At 41.2% G+C, this 24,111-nt stretch overlaps 1 long non-coding RNA gene across 2 annotated transcripts in view; it reads right to left on the bottom strand.

The window, feature by feature from the left end:
- Positions 1-682: 682 nt before the first annotated feature.
- LOC125482823 overlaps positions 683-24,111 on the bottom strand; it is a 138,148-nt gene continuing 114,719 nt past the window's right edge. For both annotated transcript variants that reach the window (XR_007261805.1, XR_007261806.1), the window contains 2 exons: positions 11,700-11,756; positions 683-762 (listed from right to left, as the gene is read on the bottom strand). This is a non-coding gene — a long non-coding RNA (uncharacterized LOC125482823). The remainder of the gene's footprint in view (positions 763-11,699; positions 11,757-24,111) is intronic.

The raw sequence follows: 24,111 nt of genomic DNA, 5'->3' as shown, positions 1-24,111 counted from the left end.
AGGCTGCTCTGTGACAGAGGAGGCCCTACACAAGGCAGATTCTGATGCCATATATTTACAAGTGCTGGGATCCACTCTCAGCATAGCAAAGCTACCACAGTCCAACAGGACCTGCTCTCTCATGAGAGAGAGATGACAGATGGTGAGGGTCACCACACACCTCAGGCAAGGGGCGAAATTGAGAAGGCAGATTGTCAATGTAACCTCAGCTAGTAAGGGAGTTGAACCCATGCTGTTAGCATCGCTCTGCATCACAAACCAACCATCCAGCCAACTGAGCTAACTGACCCCTCACTCCAAATGTATGCTCGTGAGCACATGCCTGCAATTTGAAAAGTGGTTTATGGTAGACCGTATGTGCCAGCCACAATGTTCAGGGCTGCTCTTCTGCTGATGGGGTGAACTGTCCACAGAATAAATTTATGTACTCAGCTTATGTTTTAAAGGTTCACATTCTGACTTCTTGCAAATCCGGAAACAATTTTGTTTTAAATGAGATTATCCAACACTGAAAACTATAGAATTGTGGAGATGAGAAAAAAATAAATTCCACTTTTAATCCTTGGAGTTCACAACATTGTAGGAATAATTACACTTTTCATTTTTTACAAACCAAGCGGGAAAACTCGAGCATTTTCGCTACAGCATAAGTGTTAATGTTAATACCTGCGACCAGCAACAAGTTGGGTGAGCTTTGCACTCTCTTCACAGAGGCTAATTTAACAGAAGTAGCAGCACGTTTGCGAGCATAGCCACCGCTGTCTGAAAATACAGAACCACACAGATGCAGAGGATGCACATCAGGCAAAGCAAATTGTGAGTAAGCAGGCATAACATTCAGTGGTAGAATATTTCAACTCAACTCAACCAAACCAAGCATATTATTCACACATGCAAGGAAGCTGTCAGCTTTTAATAGTGTCTTTTTTTAAAAAAAACACACAAAGATAAATAGCATTGTACATCTCAGAGAAGCAGACTTTCTTCATTTGTTAGACATACTACCACTTTCGGACCAGCAGGTACTAGGAGAACTTGGGTACATGCGAAGCATATGGAATGGCTGAGTGAAGGGGAGCCAGGATAGATGCATGAGGTCAGTATTCCCATCAGATGGCCAGAATTTGAACCCACAGGATGGGATGATGGCACGTTTGCTGGGGCCCATGACCTGCAAGCTCACAGCTGAGCTCAACCATATTGCTGCAGTGAGCTAAGGAGGGAATCTTCAGAGAGCCTGTCAGTCAGTAGCTGCTGATAGAGTGACAACGTGCAAGGGATAACAAGCTCAATGTGAGAGAATCAGGCTACTGTAACCAAGATATGTATGAAAGAAATACCAACTGTAAATTAATTAATATGCTCGTTATGATGATCTTGGTAGAGACCAGCAACATGTCTATTTATTTTAGAATCTAAAAATCAAGGTATTTATCACAGAATTAAGCCACGAGGTTCACTCTTCAAATCAGGAAACTTTTATGACATAAAAGACAAACAGCATGATAACAAGTAACATTAAATAGTCACGATATTAAAGATAGTAAAAGCTCAATGAATACAGATTTATACTTTAAACCAAGCTCCGATTCAAATGACCTGGGAGCTGAAAAATGTAAATAAAAGTCCAAGAGCAACCAGATAAACAAATGCAGGAAATTCCTCGCTCTCCCCGACTACTGAATCATGAGAGTGTGACACTTTGAGTCATTTCATCTATAGAACTCACTTTGTCCAGTAATTTGAGACAGAACTTGGGAAGTATTGTATGCTTGGAAGGAACAGGTTACTTTAGAATGATGATTACCCTAACATTCTACAATCAGAGGTTTCTCTGGTCTCATGTCAGTTCTGTCGCAGATTGATAGCAATTGATGATCATTGATTACCAGCACTTCCATTATTGTTTCATAACACAACTACCAGGACGCTAGAAGTCGAAAATAGATGGACTTTGGTCTTCTTCAACCAGCAATTACTGTACTTTTGGAAGCATACAAATTTTAAATTACGAACTTAATTTTGTAAAATATTGGAAGTATGTGGGACACCTAGATGTGGGCGTGCAGTAGAGTGTTGGTACGATTTTGATATATTAAATCGTACAGAATATTTACGGACCTGGAACTTTCCAAATATCATTTTTGTTTACTTAATGTGCTTTGGTGAATATCACTTTTCTGGTTAAAAGGGGAGCATTTTTGTAAATATCAGCATGTAGGGAGCATTCAATAATTTGTGCAGATCTCAATAACAGAATTTAGCAGACATTTGAATTTTAAGATTTTTAAGTTCAACCACTGTAAAAGTCACACAGCACTGCTGTCAATTACAATTCTGATAATTTGGTTCTTTTACAGCTGACGTGGAAGACACAGAGGATACTATAGGTATCAATGATGAAGTTCTGGTTAAAAGAGCAAGTATGTAACAGATCAGTAGAAAAATGAAATTAGTAGACAGCTCAGTTAATGACATTTGTGGGGTAAGGAGGAAAGCCTAGATCTGTTTGAGTAGCCAAAAAAAAACTTAAAAATCAGGCCACAGCTTCAATGAATTTCTTTGCTTTAATCATTTCAGGTGTAGGCTGGAGGGAAGGGATACCACATCAGCAGGTTTAAGGAATTTGCTGCTCTTGATAGGGAAGATGCTGTTATATTTGATCCTGCAGACCAACACGGTCGAAAGCTGCTCACCCCAATCTTACGTTTGCAAATGTTCGAATTTTGTTTTATAAATGCTCTGTCTCAAAACATGCAAATCATTCTCTTTCTGCATATTTGCAATCACACTGCAAGCTTCTCAAATTGTTGAATATGCAAGGTCCCCTGGTGGCCCCTTGTTAGTCCCTTCAAAATTTATGCACTAATTCAAGTATTCCCTAAAAGTTGATCAGTAGTAATGAGGAAGCATATGCATTAGATCCATAAAAGAGAGTTGAGAAAACTTTCTTTGAAATAACACAGCCGCAGAATGCATTTTCACAAATGGTTATTTCAATCATGAGATTTAAAATCGAATTAGACAGATATTTGAGATAAAAAATATTAAAGTGTAAGGAGAAATGACATTACAATACGTAGCTCTCACATGGAGCTGACACAATGGGGCCAAACAGCTCATTCTATTTCCTTTATTCTTTCAAGAGGTATGTGTGCTACTGGCAAAGTTTGTTACCCATCCCTAATTGCCAATGAATTGAGTGACCTACTAAGGTATCTGAGAGGATTATTAAGTGTCAATTACATCGCTGTCGGTCTAGAGTCACGGATAGGGCTTTAAACTAAATATTGGGTGGGGGGATCAGTTCATTTGCAAAAAAATTATGGGAAATGTCAAAGGGCGAAGAGGGCTCTGTTGAAATTAATAAAGTTTCTAAAACAAATAATAAGACAGAGTGCAGAAAGGCTCAGGAATCTAACTTCAGGCACAAAGGGCCAACTGTGAGAATCAATACTGGACTGAGGGTGTTGCACTTAAGTGCATGCAGTATGCAAAACAAGGTAAATGAGCTTGTGATGCAGACTGAAATTGGCAGGAACGATGTGGGCATCAAAGAAGTGTGTCTGCCAGGGGATCAGGGCTAGGAGTGGTGGCTCAGTGGTTAGTACTGTTGCCTCATAGCACCAGGGACCTGAGTTTGATTCCAATCCTGGGTAACTGTGTGGAGTTTGCATGTTATCCCCATGTCTGAGTGGGTTTCTGTCAGGTGCTCCAGTTTCCTCCCAAAGACGTGCAGGTTACATAGAATGTCCGTAGTGTGCAGGCTAGAAAGATTAGCCGTGGGAAATGTGGGCCTATGGCAACAGGGTGGGGGGTTGGCTTTGGTGGGAGGCTGTTTGGAGGGTGGGTGCAGACTTGATGGGCTGAATGGCCTCTTTCCGCCCTTTAGGGATTTTTAAATATCCAAGGATACACATCCTTTTGAAAGACAGATAGATGGCCAGGAAAGGGCGGAGTTGCCTTGTTAGCAAGAAATGATATTAAATCACTAGCAAGAAGCAATATAGGGTCGGAAGGCATAGAATCTGTGTCGGTAGAGTTGAGGAACTGCAAAGGAAAAAAGACCATGATGGGAGTTATTTACAAACCCCTCTAAGTACTGGTAAGAACGTGGAAAAGAAAATAAATCAAAGGCACCATTACAATAATCAGGGGGGAATTTCAATATGCAGGCGGACTGGGAAAATTAGGTTGGTAGCAGATCCCAAGAAAAGGATTTGTGGAATGTCTATCAGATGGATTTTTGGAAGAGCTTGTGGCAGAGCCCACCAAGGAACAAACAATTCTGGATTTGGTGATGTGTAATGAGGCAAACTTGATTAAGGAGCTTAAGGTGAAGGAAACCCGAGGGGGCAGTGACCAGAATATAGATCACAGAATCCCTACAGTGTGGAAATAGGCCCTTCGGCCCAACCAGTTCACACCAATCCCCAGAGCATCCCACCCAGACCCATCCCCCTATAATCCACCTAATCTGCACATCCCTGAACACTATGGGCAATTTAGCATTGCCAATCCACCTAACCTGCACATCTTTGGACTGTGGGAGGAAACCGGAGCACCCAGAGGAAACCCATGCAGACACGGGTAGAATGTGCAAACACCACATAGACAGTCACCCGACCTGGGTTCCTGGTGCTGTGAGACAGCAATGCTAACCATTGAGCCGCCATATGTTAGAAATCACCCTGCAGTTTGGGAGGGAGAAGCTGTTGAGTAAGGGTAACTACAAAGACATGAGGGAGGTATTGGCCAGAAGTGATTGGAAAGAGAGCCTAGCAGGCAAGATGGTGGAGCAGCAATGGGGGCCTGCTTAATAAGAGTGATGGTGTTAGGGCCAAGGTACTATCATGGATAGAGGATTGGCTGACTGGCAGAAGGCACAGGGTGGGGATAAAGAGGTCTTTTTCAGGATGGCAGCTGGTGACTAGTGGAGTTCCATACAGGTCCACGTTGGGACCACAACTATTCACGTTATACATTAATGATCTAGGTGAGGAACTAAGGGCATTGATGCTAAGTTTGCAGATGACACAAAGATAGGTGGAGGGACAAGTGATGTTGAGGAAGTGAGGATGCTGCAGAAGGACCTGGACAGGGGAGAATGGGCAAATAAGTGGCAGGTGGAATCCAATGTGGGATAGTTGAGGTTATGCAATTTGGCATGAAGAACAGAGGCATAGCTATTTTCTGATAAGACTATGGTGACTTGAGTCTATTTTCTAAATGGGCAAAGGCTTCAAAAATCTGAAGGGAAATAGGAGTCCGGGTTCAGGATTCTCTTAAGGTTAATATACAGGTTTAGTTAGCAGTTAGGAAGGCAAATGTTAGCATTTGTTTTGAGACGCCTAGAATACAAGATCAGGGATGTACTGCTGAGGCTGTACAAGGCTCTGGTCAGACCACATTTGGAATATTGTAAGTTGTTCTGAGCCCCATATCTAAGGAAGGATGTGCTGGTATTGAAGGGGGTCCAGATGAGGTTCACAAGAGTAATCCAGGGATGAAGGGCTTGTTGTACGAGGTGCAGTTGACGACCCTGTGTCTGTACTCGGTGGAGTTTAGAAGGTGAGGGTGGATTTCATTGAAACTTCCTGACTACTGAGAGGCCTGGATAGAGTGGACATGAAGAAGATGTTTCTACCAGTCGGAGAGCCTAGAACCTGAGGGCACAGTCTCAGAGTGAAGGGACGAGTCTTTGGAACTGAGATGAGCAGGAATTTCTTCAGCCAGAGGGTGGTTAATCTGTGGAACTCTTTGCCACAAAAGGTTGTGGAGACCAAGTCATTGAGTGTATTTAAGACAAGAGATAGATAAGTTCTTGATTGGTAAAGGGATCAAGAGTTACAGGAAGAAAGCAGGAGAATGGAGTTGAGAAACATACCAGCCATAATCAAATAACGGAGCTGATTTGATGGGCCAAATGGTTTAACTCTTCTCCTTTTGTCTTACATAAACTATTAAAATAGCCTGGAAACCTGACTTTTCTTGAGAATAAAGTTCTTGGTTAGTATCATTACATGCATTGCATTTCTACACAAATGTTGTTTCAAATAACAATCACTTTTCCAGTTTAATAACCAGCTGAATGCTTCTCAAATATTTATTCAGTTACCTGTAATCCATTTTAATCACAGTGGGTTTCACGACTAAACCATTCATTTCATGTAGAGTACAGTATTAACAAGGTATAACAGCACAAAAGCCTTTGGTAACATTTTGTGAAAGATGTTTTTTGAAATAGTTGCAAAATAGTTTTATAGTTATGCTACATTAATCATCACAATTTATAAAACTTTTCACTCAATGCTATTCCTTATTAACCATTAGTAACAAAGCTCCACATGTGGACAGGAATATGTTTTCTTAAATGTTTCCAGGAGGTACAGCTAAAGCAATTATAGTAAAAGAAGAGAAAATTACAAGAAAACGGAAACTTACAGTTCATTCTAGGATAAGATGTATTATTATCGTATCAATAATAAATATTAACTGTTTTCCAATGTCATAACAGGCTGCAGCAAGCAGTCCAAAGGTAAAAGAAACTAACAGTTTTAAACTTTGTTCAGCACATGTTCCTGCTGAACATTTGCTTGAGGGAGAGTCTTAATAATTGGTTCGATGTTATTTTTGTTCTGTACATGTTCAAAAATATATTATAATTACTAGCATTTTACGATAAATCAAAGTCAAGCAAACATTCAAATTCTTTGAAACTCTTAATGTTTAAATTCCTTTGAAGCAAAATTTTATTTCTTAAAAAAGAAATAGGTACAATTAGCAGCCTATTTACCACACTAAATTTCTTTTACAAGTCCTCAACTACATACATTCAGTCCCTAGGGTTCTCTTAGGATAGTCAAAAACAATGCAATTAAACTGCTTCACTTTAGTTTTGTGGTTTCATCCTTCCCCAGTGTTGTATTGAACTTAGGATGAATAAAGGAAACAAAATTTCTCACAGAGAGTCTTACCATAGTACTATCACTTGAAATTAAAAAGTAAAATGGCTGCATAGAAAGAAGGCAAAACAACATTTGACTCAGTTTGCGAGAACTGTTTGGTTATTTGTTATTACCCATTTAAAGATTAATAATTGAGGAAAAACATTCTTAAAAATCAGTTGCACATCATTGCAAAATAACATAGTTGTAATATATGTGACTCACTAGGAATCTAGTAAATGGCTTGTAGCATGTGTTGGATGAATGTAGTTAAGGATATGTATTAGGTACTCTGTCACATTATGGCAGAAGAGGAAATGTTACTAGATGGGAATGGGTTCCAAAGGTGCAGCCATTGGGGACTGGTAGCTCACGATCAGTCTAAAGATGGCAACAGATATAGAGGTTTGATGCCTTTCTTAGCCTCTAGCTTTCACTCATTCTATTTTCCAAGATCCTCAGGAACATAGCCCCCTGCATTTGAAAGGGGCGCTTGGGAGGAAGGAAGATTGCAATGGTCTAGCCTGTGGACGTGGGTATAAGTTAATCACTGCAATACTTCAAACAGAAAAGTCAGTTTTCCCTCTGGCTAGCTTGTTTCATATCCACTAAAAACCCAGCCAAAAGCCTGAAAACAAAAAGTGATCTTTCAGAAATCTTCAGTGTAAAGATTAAAAGACAGTTGTCACCTCTGACTCTCAAATCCAGTGCTGCAAGATGACAAAAAAAGTCACAATTCAGTTTAGAATTCAGCATTTAGAATTCTTCTCCAACACGGGATTTTGAACAATTTGTGAATGTCTGAAGCAGTCTTAGCTTTGGATTACATCTTAAAATGGCCTAAAATCCACAGTGCTTGGGATTAAATTTCAAAACTGAATTATTACCCAATGTCTGAATTATACAGGAAAGGAATAGCTTTCCTTATCCCCAAAAAAATTCCTACATGGATGTGGATAATTAGTCACCGAGTTCTTATTTTCCTTTAGTTATTCAGGTGACTGACAGAAAAGCTCATGACCATCCATAATTCTCCTCACAACGTTCCCAGCAATGAGCACAATTATCAAGGTTGAGGATACAATCTCCCTTCCAACTGGTTTACTGGGCATTAGAAGGTCAAATGACATTGAATACTTTAAACGTTTCAGTAGATTATTCAGTAGATTAATGACTAACTCATTATAAAGGCACATTCCAAATACGGTCGGATTTTATGCTGGTGGGATTGTGGGCTTGGTGATGCAGATCTATGTGATATTCGGGACCTCAGATTGGCAATAAATTTGAGGAAAACTTGCATTATTATCTTAGGAACTTAATGTCAATGTAAAGCATTTCAGCTTTTGTACAGATACTAAATTTGTGCAATAAATGAAGTATGAAGACACAAGACTCCAAAACAAGGCAGAACAGAACTCTCACCTCCATAGAATGTTACCCCGGTGTCAGATCAGACCCCCACCTTGAGATTCAAGGTGTATATACACTAGAAAGTCAAGGTCACTACAGTCTTACCAGACCGTAGGGCTGCTCTCTCATTAGACAGAGTCAGCAGATGGTGGTTTAGTCTGAGGATTGTCACATTTCAGGTGATGGGAGGGGTTCAGAAGGTGGAACCTTCATGGTGATGTCAGCTGGTGTGGGAATTGAACCCGTGATGTTGGCATTACTTTACATCACAAACCAGCTATCCAGCCAACTAAGCTATTTAATCTCCAATTACTGGGTCAACCCGAACAATCTCAGTTGTACCGTGAATGAACTAAGAGATTCGACATTCATCTCTACTTGATTTTGTTTTGTTTTACTCAGTAGCTTGCAAAGAAATCTTTGTCTAATACAGCGTTTCTTTAATTAGGATGTAGAAATGAGACTGTGTGAAAATTGAACACAAGTGGGACATTGGCGTTTTGAGGGAGGGGATTGCATCTTTAAAAAGGTTTGCATGCGTCATGGAAATAATTATTCAAGTAGGGAATGACAGGGTTTGAAAATGGCAGTCAAACACTGATTGGCTGGGATGCAGAATGATGTTTTTGGCAGAGTGTTGCAAGTGACAGGTCATTATTAGATTTCATGCTCCTCAGTGTGGAGACTCTTCCGTAACAATCGGGTGTCTGAATGTTCTATGGGTGCTGCCACCAGATTAAGGTTCTTACCGGGGTTAGAGAGGACTATTTTAACCTCTCTGTCACAGTAGCTGCGTCCCTAACTCTGAGCCAGGAGGCCTGGGCTCAAGACCCATCTGTTCCAGAGGTGAGTCATAATGTCCCTGAAGGTTGATTAAAAATACCTAAACATACACTGGATCCCAATTTAAGTCATTTGAAATTTCTGTTGCATCAATTGACAAAAAAAAATTCTCTAATGTAAAGATTTTAGTGAAAGCTTGTATGTATATTCACTGTGTGTCAATCTCAGTGCAGATTTAATATCAGAAACAGTGTGAAGAATACAACACTACATTTAGCAATCAGTAACATGCACTTTGTAAACAATGAGCAGTTAGATCATTTAAATCACCTGAAAAAAAGATTACAATTTACGTAAGTAATTCTAGAAAAAAACCTTTCCAATATACATAAAACTAACTCCCTACGTGACAAGTGAACATTAAAAGACACCAGTTTTATAATAGTCCAGTTAGGCCATCTAGTGCCTCAAAACGCACAAGTCAATAGTAACAGAAAGAGTTTTAGTGAAATCTCTAGCATAATAAATTAAGTAACTTGCATCTAAAAGGAGCTAAGGGGAGAACCCAGATCTGTGAAAAAGTGATACTTATTCACAAATTGCACATTGTTTGATTAAATCATCAATAAAACATAATAAATCCTTACGTACGATATACAAAAGTAATGTTAGCCTGAGTATGTTTATTCACTTTTCAGCCAATAGTCCATTGCTTGGTCATATGATTTTTTTTAAATGGAATGTGATTCACAAGGCTAAAGCTAATTGAAAAATGTATCTAAATAAAAACTGAGAGAACTGTGGATGCTGTAAATCAGGAAAAATGTATCTGTCTGCTTCTCCTGAATTAGCCAGTTTAAGGAGTTGATTTAGGTTAAATGGAATGTTTGACCAGCCATCACAATCTCATACTTGACAAAGCAAGGAGTGCATGCTTCCTCTTCATTTTCTGTTACTGCCCTGCTGGGACTCCTGCTGTTTTGATAATGGTCTGGAAGCAATACATTTAACAGCAATTCTCCGAGAAAATAATCCTGTAAAGCTATTAGCACAATATTAGTGCCCATCTAAACACACACACTGCGCCAGCATTGGGAAAAGCGGGGGTGGAATCAATTAAAGGTAAAATTAATCAAATAGCAGTCGAGCCCTTCCAAATATGAGAATCCCTAGCTCTGTTGGCACAGCGAATGACAAAATGCAGTAAGGAACATCAAAAGCTTGTGCACACACATCCTGCCACGTCTTCACATAAAATCTTGCTTGACTCCATCGTCATTCTCCATTCCACATTGAACCAAATGTCTGATTCTGCCATTCTCAAACCTTATCAAATTGGTTACACCAAAATCTTGCAGTCTTCTAACAAAGAATATTGGCAGTGATAGATCTGAAACAAAAGACTTTGTTATTTCACTGTGGTTAATCTCCTCAATATTTTCTCCATCTCTGCTCCAGGTTAACATGCCCCATCACTTTTGAATCTTTCCATCTTTTCACTATTATTTTTACTTTTGCTTTGAGTTCTGAGGAAGGGTCACTGGACTCGAAACGTTAACTCTGTTTTTCCCTTCACAGATGCTGCCAGACCTGCTGAACTTTCCCAGCAACTTCTGTTTTTGTTCCTGATTCACAGCATCCAAAGTTCTTTCGGTTTTTGTTTTTACTTTCACTTCGCTTCTTTTTGTTTGGTCTTTTTTTTTAATTCAGCTTCAAGTATTTTCTCTCTAATTCTCAAAAAAGCTGCTGCACGCGAACACTGTTAAGAAAGGTCTGGGAGCCAGGCAGGCCACTCAGTCAGCTGAGAAGCAGACAGCAATTGCTCCTTTCAAAATGGAGCCAGTAAAAGAGCTGCTGAATTAAAGACGGACAAGGCCAACATGCACTGAACGTTGTCCAGTAATGTTCTGAACATCCAGCATGTCCCTAGAGAGAAAAATCAGGGTCTCGACTGCCAATGAGGAGGTGAGCCCTGCTGGAAATCCACCAGTGGGCATTGAGTGAATAAAACAGTGGCTTCAATTGTGATGTTTGCTGCAGTTGAGTAGTTTGCTACCGTCAAACTGCCAAATGACAAATGGCCAATTAGTTAGGCATTCAGTGAACATATGGTTTGGGAGAGGGGAGAACAAAATTGTAACCAAAAGTAATGACGGGATTAGAAAATTTTTAAAAAATCCCTAACTTTAGCAGAAAAATTTTGGGAAAATTTCATTTAAGACTATTTTCTAGATTATTTGGTTCACAGGAATCTTGCCCGAAACTTGAAATTCAGACTAAAAACAACCGATAAAAGCAAATTGCTTCTGAAATCTGCTACTCAGAAGACATTTCAAAATGTATGACTCAGTATTTAGCTCATCATTTAGTATTTCAAGCATAGCAGCTCTTATAAGTTGCAAATGTCTGATTCATGAATTTTTCAGAAGTGTAAATTACCTTACCTTTACTTGCTCTTCAAATAAAACTTGATACATTTCAGTTTTAATTCCTTTGGCATGTCTAGGTTATTGTGAGCAACACATTAAACCTTCTCCTTAAGAGACCTGTACATACCTGTATTCATGGCGATATGTGGACCAGCTGCTCTATTCCAGAAAATTCACTTTACCCCTGAAAAATAAATAGAATTCAGCTGCTTTATAGCAGTCCAGACCAAACATGGCAATGTAAAACAAAGCAAGAATCCTTCAGTGATTTGCAACTGCAAATCATTAGATCGTACGTTCTGAAAACCCTCCTACTTGAAGGAGATGGGTTCCTGTCTTATTTATCAGAATAGACTGGAATCCATGTTATTTAACAGGGATACAACTGTCCTCATTTTGGTGCCATGTATCTGAAAAGGAATGCTTATAAATATGACTGGTGTGTCAATTACTGTACATTATCATAGAAAAGAAGGCTTTATCTCAGTTAGTATAAATACTTACTATAAATCTCATACCAGTCAAGTGAAATCCCACACAGGACTAGATGAAGCAGCTTCTCTGCCACAAGAGTGTGAAACAATAACACTGTAATGTACTTCCAAACTCCAAGGCATTTGCCACTATCATGTCAATTAAGCATATTAAGTATGCCTCACTCCATAATATACATGTGGCTGTGGAAAGAAAATAAATCACATGATTTGATAAAACACACAATACTCCCAAGATACACAAGGGAAAAAGTGGAAGGCAGGAAATAAAAAAGGTCATGGAATGTGCTAAGTTTCTGCTTGTTTAACAGCACTAAATTATTCATTTTGTTTTCTTCTGTGTCTTAACTGACAGGCTGATTCTGGACAGGAAAGTCAGACGATGCAGTTGGGGTCCTTTAGGAATGGTCAATAGCACCTAGTAATAGAAGATGACGAGAGATTGGAACAAGGTGGATTAGGCCAGGGTAGAGAGAAGCAACAGGAGAGAGGAACCAGAAGTGGTCTTGGGCATAGGTAGGGAATAAGCTCAATAATGGAGAGAAATGAGTGAAGCAAATAGGGAGGGTGGTAGGGCATGATCATTTCATGGAGTGGGCATCAGTGTTAAGGGATATTGCTGTCAATGTGTTTCTTCATGAAGAGAAAAGAAATATTGCACAAATACTCAAGATTCATCTTTGGATGAGACAAACTATCCAAGTGGAACAACGATCACAAATCTGGGCAGTAGTTTAGTCTGGTTTTACCCCGAGATGTTCAGCAGTCTGTTGTTTCTACAATAATGTAGTTTGGCTACAAGTATTTTTGAGAGTCTCAATTTTTTTAAATCTGAAGGTTAATTGCAAAGCTGAAAGAGGCTTTTTTAAAATTTCATTTATGGGATATGGGTGTTGCTGGCTGGACCAGCCACTTCATGTTGATTCGTAGTCGCCCTTGAGAAGGTGGTGGGGAGCTGCCTTCCTGAGCTGCTGCAGGTCCACCTGCTGTGTGTTGACCCACAATATCCTTAGGGAGGGAATTCCAGGATTTTGACCCAGTGAAAGTGAAGGAACAGAGATATATTTCCAAGCCAGGATGGTTAGTGATTTGGAGGGAAACTTGCAGGCGGTGGAGCTCCCATGTATCTTCTGCCTTTGACTGTAGATGGTAAAATTGTGGATCTGGAAGGTTGGAAGCTAACTCAGGAGCTTTCTTGTAGATAGCACACAGTGCTGCTACTGAACATTGGTGATGGAGGGAGTGGATATGTGAGGATTTGGTGCCAATCATGTTGGTCATTTTGTCCTGGATGGGGTGAAGCTTCTTGAGTGTTGTCGGAGATGCATTTATCCAGGCAAGCTGACAGTATTCCACTACACTCCTGACTTATGCCTTTTGGCTTGTCAGGGGGTGAATTACTTGCTGCGTATTCCTAGCCTCTGATATGCTCTGGTAGCCTCTGTATTGATACGCCTGTTGTCTATCAGGAGCAGAAAGTTTCAAATCAGAAATTAGTCATGACACAAATTGCCAGTGGCAGTATTTGGAACCATGTACAAGCAACTTTGGCTCAGCATTCATCAACGTTATACTTCTACTACCACCAATAAAACTATTGCTATCTGTTACATTTCACTCTATTATGGCAAGTAAAATAAAGAGAAACTCTGGAGGGTATCAATAGCTCAATGGTGCCACAGCCACGACAATTTGAATAAGCTTCAATACTACATTTACATTATCTTTCATTTGAATTTATTGCAAGTGATCATAAATAGCTGCAATATGTTGCAGCCTTTACATTTATATGGTGGTTCTTCACAATGTTTCTCCCTTCCATCCAGTCCTTTCACACATATTGAAAGGTAATGTTCTCATCACCAGATTCTGTGTTCGAGTGCTTGAATTCCATACAGGCAAAAACATACAAACAAACTTGGTTGTTTAAAAACTAGTTTGAAAATATAACACTGAGAACAGAACCTAGGTACTTTGCACCCAAGATGGCGCTTTGTGTGATGACATTATACGCTTTTCACTGTACTCCTGTACCCTGTACTTGAGTACACGTCACAACAAAAAACTTAAATCTAAATCGAAAAATTCATCTTCCAGGCACCACATTTAAAACGTGCCCAGACAGCATTTTACCCTCTGAACCCAGGAGCATTATTCAAGCTCTGCTCATCACCTTTGGGACATCAGAGACCTGGGATATAAAGGCAATGCTGTAATTTTGGGATGCCTCCCTGAAGGTTCCCATGAATGCTGAGCGCAGGAAAAGGGAAGTGCTTTTCCACAAGGATGGTAACAACGGGCTGTCTCAACTGACACAGACAACCTGGACAGAGGGAGCTGTGGAGGTCAATACCTGTGGACAGCTCATGAAAACCTAGTACCAGAAAAGGATGAATGATGGTTTCCTCCCACAGTCCAAAGATGTGCAGGCTAGGTGGATTGGCCATGCTGGATTTCCCATAGTGTTCAGGAATGTGTAGGTTAGGTGGTTTATAGGGGGATGGGTCTGGGTGGGATGTCTGAGGGTGTGTGTGGACTTGTTGGGCCGAAGGGCCTGTTTCCACACTGTAGGGATCCTATGATTCTATGATCTGCACTGTAGTGCCAGGGTATGCACCACGGCCTACCCAAAGTTTTGTGCCCCTTATAGTGAGATTTAGCATTGTAAGGTTGCCATTGCACAGGATTGTTACACAGTGACTATGCACCAAGCATCTCCATAAGTTACCTCAAAAACCAATCGGTATCTGTCACTTCAGGTACTGGTATAGCCCAACTGGCAGCACAATGACACTGCCTCTCACATATCTGCCAGGGCTCAAACCTAAAAGGAGATATAGCACTGAGCAGCTCATTCATCAACAGCTCACTGTCCCTTCGGTACAACCAAGAGAACTTGCACATCACTTGACTTTTCAGCAACGGTTAGCACGGGACAAGACACTACCACAAGGCTTTGGGATACAGGAACAGCAGACAACCCAGATCATACGATGTTCTGCTAATTTCCATCAACTCTAGCTTTTTGATAACACTGAACCACCTTTCAGTCAAAATCTTTTAACTCCTAACTTCCCCTGCACCATGATCTTCTGACAAGCAACACACACAATCACAGCTCTGGGGAATGACATCTCTATCAGTATCCATGGAAGCAGGCTTATGTACCCATGCTGATGTCTCCTCATGCTGCTCTCCTTCTCCAGGAGTGGAATGTGCACAAACAGCGTCATCATGCAATGACAGGGGCGGGGGGAAGAATGCCTGGCATAAGGGTCTTCATCCCTTCGAGAAACAGGCCATTGAGCTGACAGACGAGCAATGGGAATGCTCCTGAGTTGAAGTGAGGGTCAATCATCTACAGTCATTTAATGAGCAAGCCTCCAAACAGCTACAGTTCGAGAAAGCCTTGGGCAAGGATCACAACATGAACACATCCTAATGGGCAGAATCTTCTTAGGTCCTGAATGACAAAGGTTCTGGCCAGAAATTTGGGACAATTACAGTGAGCATGTCAAATGAAGCCTTTCACTACGTCAAAAACAACCAACTCTCAGACACCAAGAAGAGATCCTCACAAGTGAGCAGCAAGAGGCCTATTAACAGTGATTAGTGTTCATTAACATCTCATTATTACTTAACCATAATATGCAGGTTCCCATTCTCCCACCTGCCACATAGAGACTAAATTCCAACAATTCATGATATGAAAGTCTGAGCAGGTACCTGGCAACTCCAACTCATTGCTTGCTCTTCTCAATCTCCATGTTGGATAGCCAGTGCCAACATTGCAGGGCATGTTCCATGGGCAATGACCACATGCACCCCATGTCCACAGACGTTGGCATCTGATACACACCAACTTCACCACTTCCCTCATGGCCCATCTCCGATCCACTCACAGTATGGTTCTATGCTTCAATTCAGCACTTTGGAAAGCTCAGCCCAACACCTTTAAACAAAAGATAGTAGGAACTGCAGATGCTGGAGAATCTGAGACAACAAGGCATAGAGCTGGATGAACACAGCAGGCCAAGCAGCATCATAGGAGCAGGAAGGCTGACGTTTTGGGCCTAGACCCTTCTTCATTTCTTCATTTCACTTCTTCAACTCATCCATGCATCCAGGTTTCCTAAACTGAATTAGTCCCATTTGCCTGCATTTGTCCCATATCCCTCTAAACCCTTCCTGTTCACTTCGCTCCATTGCTCGAGTTATAGATGCATTCGTTCATTCTCCCTCCCCAGCACACGTCATTATCCAACTGCGTTCCCAGACTTAATATCCAGCTACCGTCCTTGTTCGTTCTATTACTTCTATTACTGTCACTTACCCCAGTACATCCTAGTTGGCTCCCTCCATTCTCCATGATCTTTCCAGTGCCCCGACATAAATCAGTTCCATTCCCTACCATTCCTTTACACACATCCCACCCTTCCAGTGAACCTTTTCTGTAGTTTCATCCCTTGCTTTTTTTTTAAATTTCAAAAATATACTTCATTCATAGAATATCTTTATATAAATACATAGTCACTAAGGCAGATTGGTTCTGTACAGTCTGAGCATAATGAGAACAAACAAACGTTGCAGTTTGACTTTCCTGACAGTTCCAACAAACAAACCCAAGGCATTTCTCACTTATGCAAAACACTATTTACATATATTTGTGGCACCGGGACGGTCCGATAACTGAACGGGCCCCTGTTGTACTTTGGCAGGAAGACCTCAGACAGTGATCTTTCCCCACGTGCCTTGGTGGCTGCTGCCTCAAATCTCTTGTACATCCCTCGGCACGTAGTCCTGGACTGTGCAATGTGCCGGTCTGCAACACTCGGTCGATGTCAACTCCTTGCTCTGGGAGACCAACAAGTCTGGGACACAGCAAAGAGCAGCTTTCACCGAGTTGATGCTCCTCCAGGCGCAGCCAATGTCTGTGTCAGTGTGCGACCCGAAGGACAGACCGTGGAGACAGAGGTTTTTTTAATTTCAAAACTATACTTTATTCATTAAAAAATCTTTGTATATATACATTGTCACAAAAGCAGTTCAGTTCTGTACAGTTGCATATCAAGTGAATGAACAAAATATTGGACCCTTACTCTATCCAAAAAAACCAAAGACCTCTCGTATATACACAATGTCAATAGTCACACACACCCGAGGCACCAGCAGGGTCCGACAACAGGGCAGACCCCCACCTACCTTCAGCAGAAAGACCTCAGACGGTGGTCTTTCCCCACTGCGCCTTGGCGCAGCTGCCCCAAACTTTACAGCATCCCACAGCATGTGGTCCTGGACCTTGGAATGTGCCAGTCTGCAACGCTTGATCAATGTCAACTCCTTATTTTGGAAGGCCAATAAGTTTGGGGCAGAGCAAAGAGCGTCTTTCACTGAGTTGATGGTCCTCCAGGTGCAGATGATGTTTGTCTTGGTCTGTGTCGTGGGGAACAGACCGTAGAGCACAGAATCCCATGTCACCGAGCTGCTTGGAACAAAACTCGACAAAAGCCACGGCATCTTCCTCCAGATTTCCTTTACAAAGGCACATGCCAGGTGGAGATGTGTGACAATCTCAACCCCATGGCAGCCACTTCGAGGGCCGCATGTGGTGGCGCAGACAAACCGGCTGTACATAAAGGATCTCAATAGTAGTGCCCTTCTCACCACCAGCCAAGTGATGTCTTGGTGCTTATTAGAAAGTTATGGTGATGAGGCATTCTGCCAAATGACTTTTACAGTCTGCTCAGAGAACCACATGGCAGAATCCACCCTCTCCTTTTCCCTCAGGATCTCAAGGATGCTGCGTGCTGACCACTTCCTGATGGACTGGTGGTCTGAAGTGTTTTTCTTTGCAAATTTCTCAACGAAGGACAAGTGATATGGAATGGTCCTACAAATTGGAGCATTCCCCTGCAGCGAGGCCAGTCCCATCCTTTGCAACACCGGGAACAGGTAGAACCTCAGTATGTAGTGACATTGGGTGTTTGCACACTGAGGGTCTACACACAGCATGATGCAGCCGCACACAGAGGTGGCCAACAGGATGAGGGCAATACTGGGTACTTTCTTCCGCCCCCTGACCCAGAGTTTTGTACATAGAGTCCCTGCAGACCTGCTCTATCTTAGGCTTCCAGATGAAATGGAAGATGGCTCAGGGACTGAAACAACACAGTTTCGGGGATTGGACCAGACCTGCATCACATACAATAACAGACAGTGCTTCACACATGATGACCAGGCTTTTACCCAGAATGGAGAGGGAATACTGGTCCCAAAAGACAGTTGCTGCCTCACTTTGGTGGTGCGCTCTTCCCTAGATTTTGTGCACGTCCCGGCCCCTTCAAACCAAATTCCCAGCACCTTCAGGTAATCTGTCCTGACCATGAAGCGAATAAAGGATCTATCAGCCCAGTTCCCAAAGAACATGGCCTCGCTCTTGCCTTGATACACCTTGGCTCCCAAGGCCAGTTTGAACTGGTCTCAGATGCTCGTGAGTCTGTGCACGGACAGCGGATCTGAGCAGAAAATGGCAATGTCATCCATGGACAGGGAGGCTTTGACCTGCCTGGAATAGTCACCCCTCTCAGGCTCACATCCTCCCTGATGGACACAGCAAAGGGCTCTATTCAACACACAAACAAGGCAGGAGAGAGTGGGCAGCCCTGCCTGACCCCGGATCTGATCGGGAAGTTTTCCGATTCTTACAGTTTAAGTGTTTAACCACAACAAGCAAGACTTTACACGACTGAGACTTCTCATGAGCTGGTTGACAGGGGGAGGCTCACCCTTTACACTGCAAGTGTTTTCGCTAAGAAATACTCTGGTTATGAAAGAGCTAGAGTTTGTACTCACCAGAGTTTAGAAGGAGAAGTCTTCTCTGCCAGGTATGTGGCGAGTGTTTATGATTGTGTTTGCGAACAGATGGGTTTCTCAGTTTTGCCTAACAAAATTGCGCATATGAATGTAATTCCACTGGGCTTGGAGGGGGGTGGTTAATGACTGTTCACAACATGCTGATGAATGCAAAACAGATTCCCAACCACAAAGGTTGAGAAAGTTGACCTGCCTTAAATATTGTGAAAAAACTTAGTCGCAAAATTTTAAACCTAGTGTCAGGCAAGTGATTTTTGGTTTGCTGCCCAACCTTCTAATTGTTGTAGGCACATCTAGAAGATTCCATCCTAATAATGAGCGTGGTATGTTATACCCACAGTAATAAAAACAGGAACTACAAGCATCAACGGAGTTACTTTCCAAAAATGAACTCCAATTATGCAAAGCAATTTAGATATCGTCACTGAGAGGCCACTTACGGTACCTTAATTTAAAAATGCTTAAACGTACCTTGCTTCTTTGCTTTTCCAACACTCAGTTGATTACCTTCTTTTAGAAAAAGGCATGAAACAATGAATAGCTATTTCTACTAATATTTAATTTAAAATTAGACAAGTTCTCTGTTGCTTTTTGGTATCTAGAAAGCCTCTGCGCAATATTAAATTTGAATGTTTTCAGAGACTGGAGAACATACCTTAACAGCAGACTGCCAGCATTCTTCAAATATTTCCCTCTGCCAAAGGAGAGGAGCTAGACTTGACTGTTTTCTAACTTGGACGTACTTAAATCAACGTCAGTACCACATGAAGGAGGTAGTGGTGAAACTGGCTGAACAATGAGGACTGCTGTCTAAAGCAGGTTCACCATAAGAATGATTAATGGACACAACAGCAGTAATTTAAAGTTCTAATTATATGGAATTTGTTTTTTTTTAAATTCATCTTGAGAGTCCCACTGGATGAGAGCCTTACCAGTGCCTAAGTCAACAATTGATGGGACCTTTGTTGATCGTTACTATTCTAGAAAATACCTCTTTTGTTCGGGGACTTTGTTTTTGGTCGCCATTTTTCTGAAATGCATCTGTTACAGACCCTATTTTAAAAATACGTCTGAATTTAGACTTGAATCTGCTTTTGTTACTCACTTAATGGATTGTGAAATTATGTTAATTGATTACGATGATTATCTTTCATTACTGGAACAAAATGTTTTGTTCTCTTTTCCTTCGGTTCAAATCCAAACAATAGTGTCGATGATTATCGTTTTCCGTTGCTTTGTCAAAATACCTGTTTTCTCCTCCACTGCTTTCTTCATATTCTGAATCCCTTACACCGGCCCCTGCTGACTGCACTGATAACACAGTGTGGAGCTGGAGGAGCACAGCAGGCCAGGCAGCATCAGAGGATCAGGAAAGTTGACATTTCAGGTCAGGACCCTTCAGAAAAAATGCTGAACCAATCATCAGGTTTCCCACTACTCTTCGTCACATGGTGCCTTGTCGTCCACTTAATCTGTTTTTTCTTCCTTGGGATGAATTTCTGCTATGCCTCCTGAATTACCCCCAGAAACTCCTGCCATTGCTGCCCATCCACCTTCCCTGTAAGGCTCCCCTTCCAATCAACTCTGGCCAGCTCCTCCCTCATGTCTTTGTAGTTACCTTTACTCAGTTGTAATACCGTTACTTCTGATTCCAACTTCTCCCTCTCAAACTGCTGGGTGAATTCTCTCATATTGTGGTCACTGTGCCTGAGGGATTCCTTTACCTTAAGCTCCCTTATCAAGTCTACATCATTACACATCACCAAATCCAGAATTGCCCGCTGTCTGGTGAGCTCTACCATATGTTGCTTCAAAACAAAAAATCTTGTAGATATTCCGCAAATTCCTTTTCTTGGGATTTGCCCTCTACCAGATTCTCCTAGTCTACCTGAATACTGAAGTCCTCCATGATTACAGTAATAGTGCCTTTCTACAATAATTACATTATCATTGTTACAAAATCCTCATGTTTAATTCTGTGTCAAATGGTATATACTAAACAAACTGCATTTTCTCGTACTCCTATTCTGTACCCAGAATTTACTTTTGAGTTTTTGAGTCAAGACCGCTGCAACAAATGTCCTTTTGTCATGCATTACGAACAGGGGCTCTCCTCTTCCTTTGCTATTCTGCCTGTCACTTTGAAGTATTGTGCACCCTGCAATATTTATTTCTCAACTTTGGTCCCCTTTTAATTCTTTTTCTCTCTGTCACAGCAATTACTCTTAAAACATTTGTCTCTATTTGTGACATGAGTCAATCCATCTTATTATGCATGATTGGTGAATTCAGATGAAATGATTTCAGTTTGTTTTTACTGCTGTTCCCTAAATAGGTTTTATTTTTTTCCAATATGACTATGAAATTATCTCAATCTATCCCATCATGTTCCACCCTGCTTGTCTTTATGTGTGTCAAAATTCTGCCTCAACATTTATTTATGGATTTCTAAAGCTCTCTTCGCTTAAATTTCCCTCTCCATCAACTAGATTAAATCAACTTTTCTCCACCATGATACATTCTTATGTTTATGCACATTGTCCCTTTCTGCCACTATCATCACCTTTTATTGCGACCCTGCATTGTAACCTTGTCCTTCTCTCCCACAATTTAAAATGAAGTCATCTACACAGATCTAATGATACAACATGTCAGAACACTGATCCCAGCACTCTTCATAAAATGGACAGATCAAACTGGCAAATGTGATCTAAAAAATGAGCTTTTAGAATGATTGACAACTGTGTTCTGAGGAAGGGTCACTGGACCCTAAACGTTAACTCTGTTTTATCCTTCACAGATGCTGCCAGACCTGCTGAGCTTTGCCAGCAACTTTGTTTTTGTTCCTTTGTTTTGACCCTGGAGCAATGTTTTGTTGAACTAACATGAGATAAAGTTATTTTAGATCTAGCAGGATGAATCAGTGATGATAAAACAAAAAATCCACTTGGAAACAGTGATCATAACGGATTTCAATTTCATGTTAAGTTTGAAAGTGACATAGTCCGATTACAAACAAAAATCTTAAAACTAATCACATTTGTTTAAGGGGACAGCTGGCTAGGCTTGATTGGATAACTCTATAAGCCTGCTACCTCCAGATGTGAATGGTGGTGGACAACTGAACAGCTAACAGGAGGTGAAGGCTCCACATTCTCTATGCTCAAATGATTATTAGTGAAAAAAACAAGGCTGAAACATGTTCATCCACCTTCCGCCAGAAATGCCAAGTTGTTGATCCACTTGGTTGTCCCTTAAGCTCATGAGCAGCATAGAGCCCAGAATTTGGCCAATTTGATTGATTTCATGTGATATTCAAGAAACAACTGAAGGCACTGAACACTGCAACATCCAAGCAACAATACTGAAAACGTTTGCACTAGAGCTAGCATTAATATTTAAAAGGAAATCTAAATATTATGTTTACTAAATCGAGCTCTGCCAAAAGATATCAGCTTTTTTTTGAAAAAAATTAAACTCGTTCAGAAATTGAGTATTTCTGAAGAAAGTCACTTTTTGTCTCAGCTTATCGTCTCACACGCAGAGTTGTACAGCATAGAAACAGACCCTTCAGTCCAACCAGTCCAAGCCGACCAGATATCCTAAGTTAATCTAGTCCTATTTGCCAGCATTTGGCCCCTTTCCATCTTAATCCTTCCTATTCATGTACCCATCCAGATGTCTTTTAAATGTTGTAATTGTACCAGCCTCCACCACCTCCTCTGGCAGTTCGTTCCACACACGCACCACCTTATGCATGAAAAAGTTGCCCCTTAGGTCCCTTTTCTATCTTTCCCTTCTTGCTTTAAACCTATGCTCTCTATTTTTGGAATCCTCTACCCTGGGAAAAAGATCTTGGCTATTCACCCTATCCATGTCCCTCATGATTTTACAAACTCATCAAGACGATTCACAAGAAATACCAAACTAAAGGAAAAACTACATTCATCTTGTCCGAGAGGAGAGTGCTAATTGGTTGGCAGTATATGTCTTTAGCTTTTTTGCAACAAGAAAGGTACTGAATACGTCCAAACGATCATCACTTGCAAAGCTCATAATACAGTTTACAACATCTGATGTGTGTGTGCAATAGGACAACATTTATAATCCTGAGAATGCAAAGTATTATGATGACAATCAACTCAGGATTGTCAGTGAAACGTGCCGAATGGTGCCCTTGCATCAATTTGAAGCTACATATCAATATACAGTACCCTCCACAGACAGAAAGAACGTGTGTGCACAATGCACCTGTTTCAATGCACCAAAATAGGTGACAGCCATTCTTTAGTTCATTTCTCAGGGCAATGCATTGACAAAATCAGAGACAAACTGAATTAAAAAGCTAGTGACAATTAACTGCCCATCATCATTAACTGGTGCATTCTCCACAGCAACATTTCTACCAGATTTGACTTGGCAACTAATCAGCATTCTCCTCTCATGCAGCATACACGTTGTTTTTCATAGGAATTGTCCTGGCAAGTGTGAGATGACAAGCTTTGTCAAAAATGTATCTTTTTTTCTGCAATGAACTTTAAATAAGAGAATGAAACAAAAACAAGCACTATTGACTTAACAATATGGTTTGTAATGAAATTGTATGTAATAAAATGAGGTTTATTGCTCACTTTCCCCAAGAATTCTCTAACACCAATCTTATAAAGTTACTTTCTTCTGTTTTGACCACCTATAAGTATGCCACCAGGGCCTGGAGAATTGTTCTTAGTTCCAGCTATTCTCAAAGGTAAAGCTTAACCCACTGTGATTGTAGAGTCAACAAGGTGCAGAGCTGGATGAACACAGCAGGCCAAGCAGCATCACAGGAGCAGAAAGGCTGACGTTTCGGGCCTAGACCCTTCATCAGAAATGGGGGAGGGGAAGGGGGTTCTGAAATAAATAGGGAGAGAGTGGGAGGCGGATAGAAGATGGATAGAGATTCCCTGAGGTTTGTCCGGAGGGAGGAGGGAACTTCTTCAGGCTAGGCATCCTTAGAAGAGGCTTCGCAGTGGGGTTAAAATTGAATCAGAGATAGTAGGAACTGCAGATGCTGGAGAATCCGAGACAACAAGGTGCAGGGCTGGATGAACACAGCAGGCCAAGCAGCATCACAGGAGCAGAAAGACTGACGTTTCGGGCCTAGACCCTTCATCAGAAATGGGGGAGGGGAAG

The sequence above is a fragment of the Rhincodon typus genome, chromosome 3 (genome assembly GCF_021869965.1).
Source record: "Rhincodon typus isolate 14 chromosome 3, sRhiTyp1.1, whole genome shotgun sequence".
In the NCBI taxonomy this organism is placed as follows: Eukaryota; Metazoa; Chordata; class Chondrichthyes; order Orectolobiformes; family Rhincodontidae; genus Rhincodon; species Rhincodon typus.
Note: the sequence above shows the minus strand (reverse complement) of the source record. Positions and strands in the feature narration are given on the sequence as shown.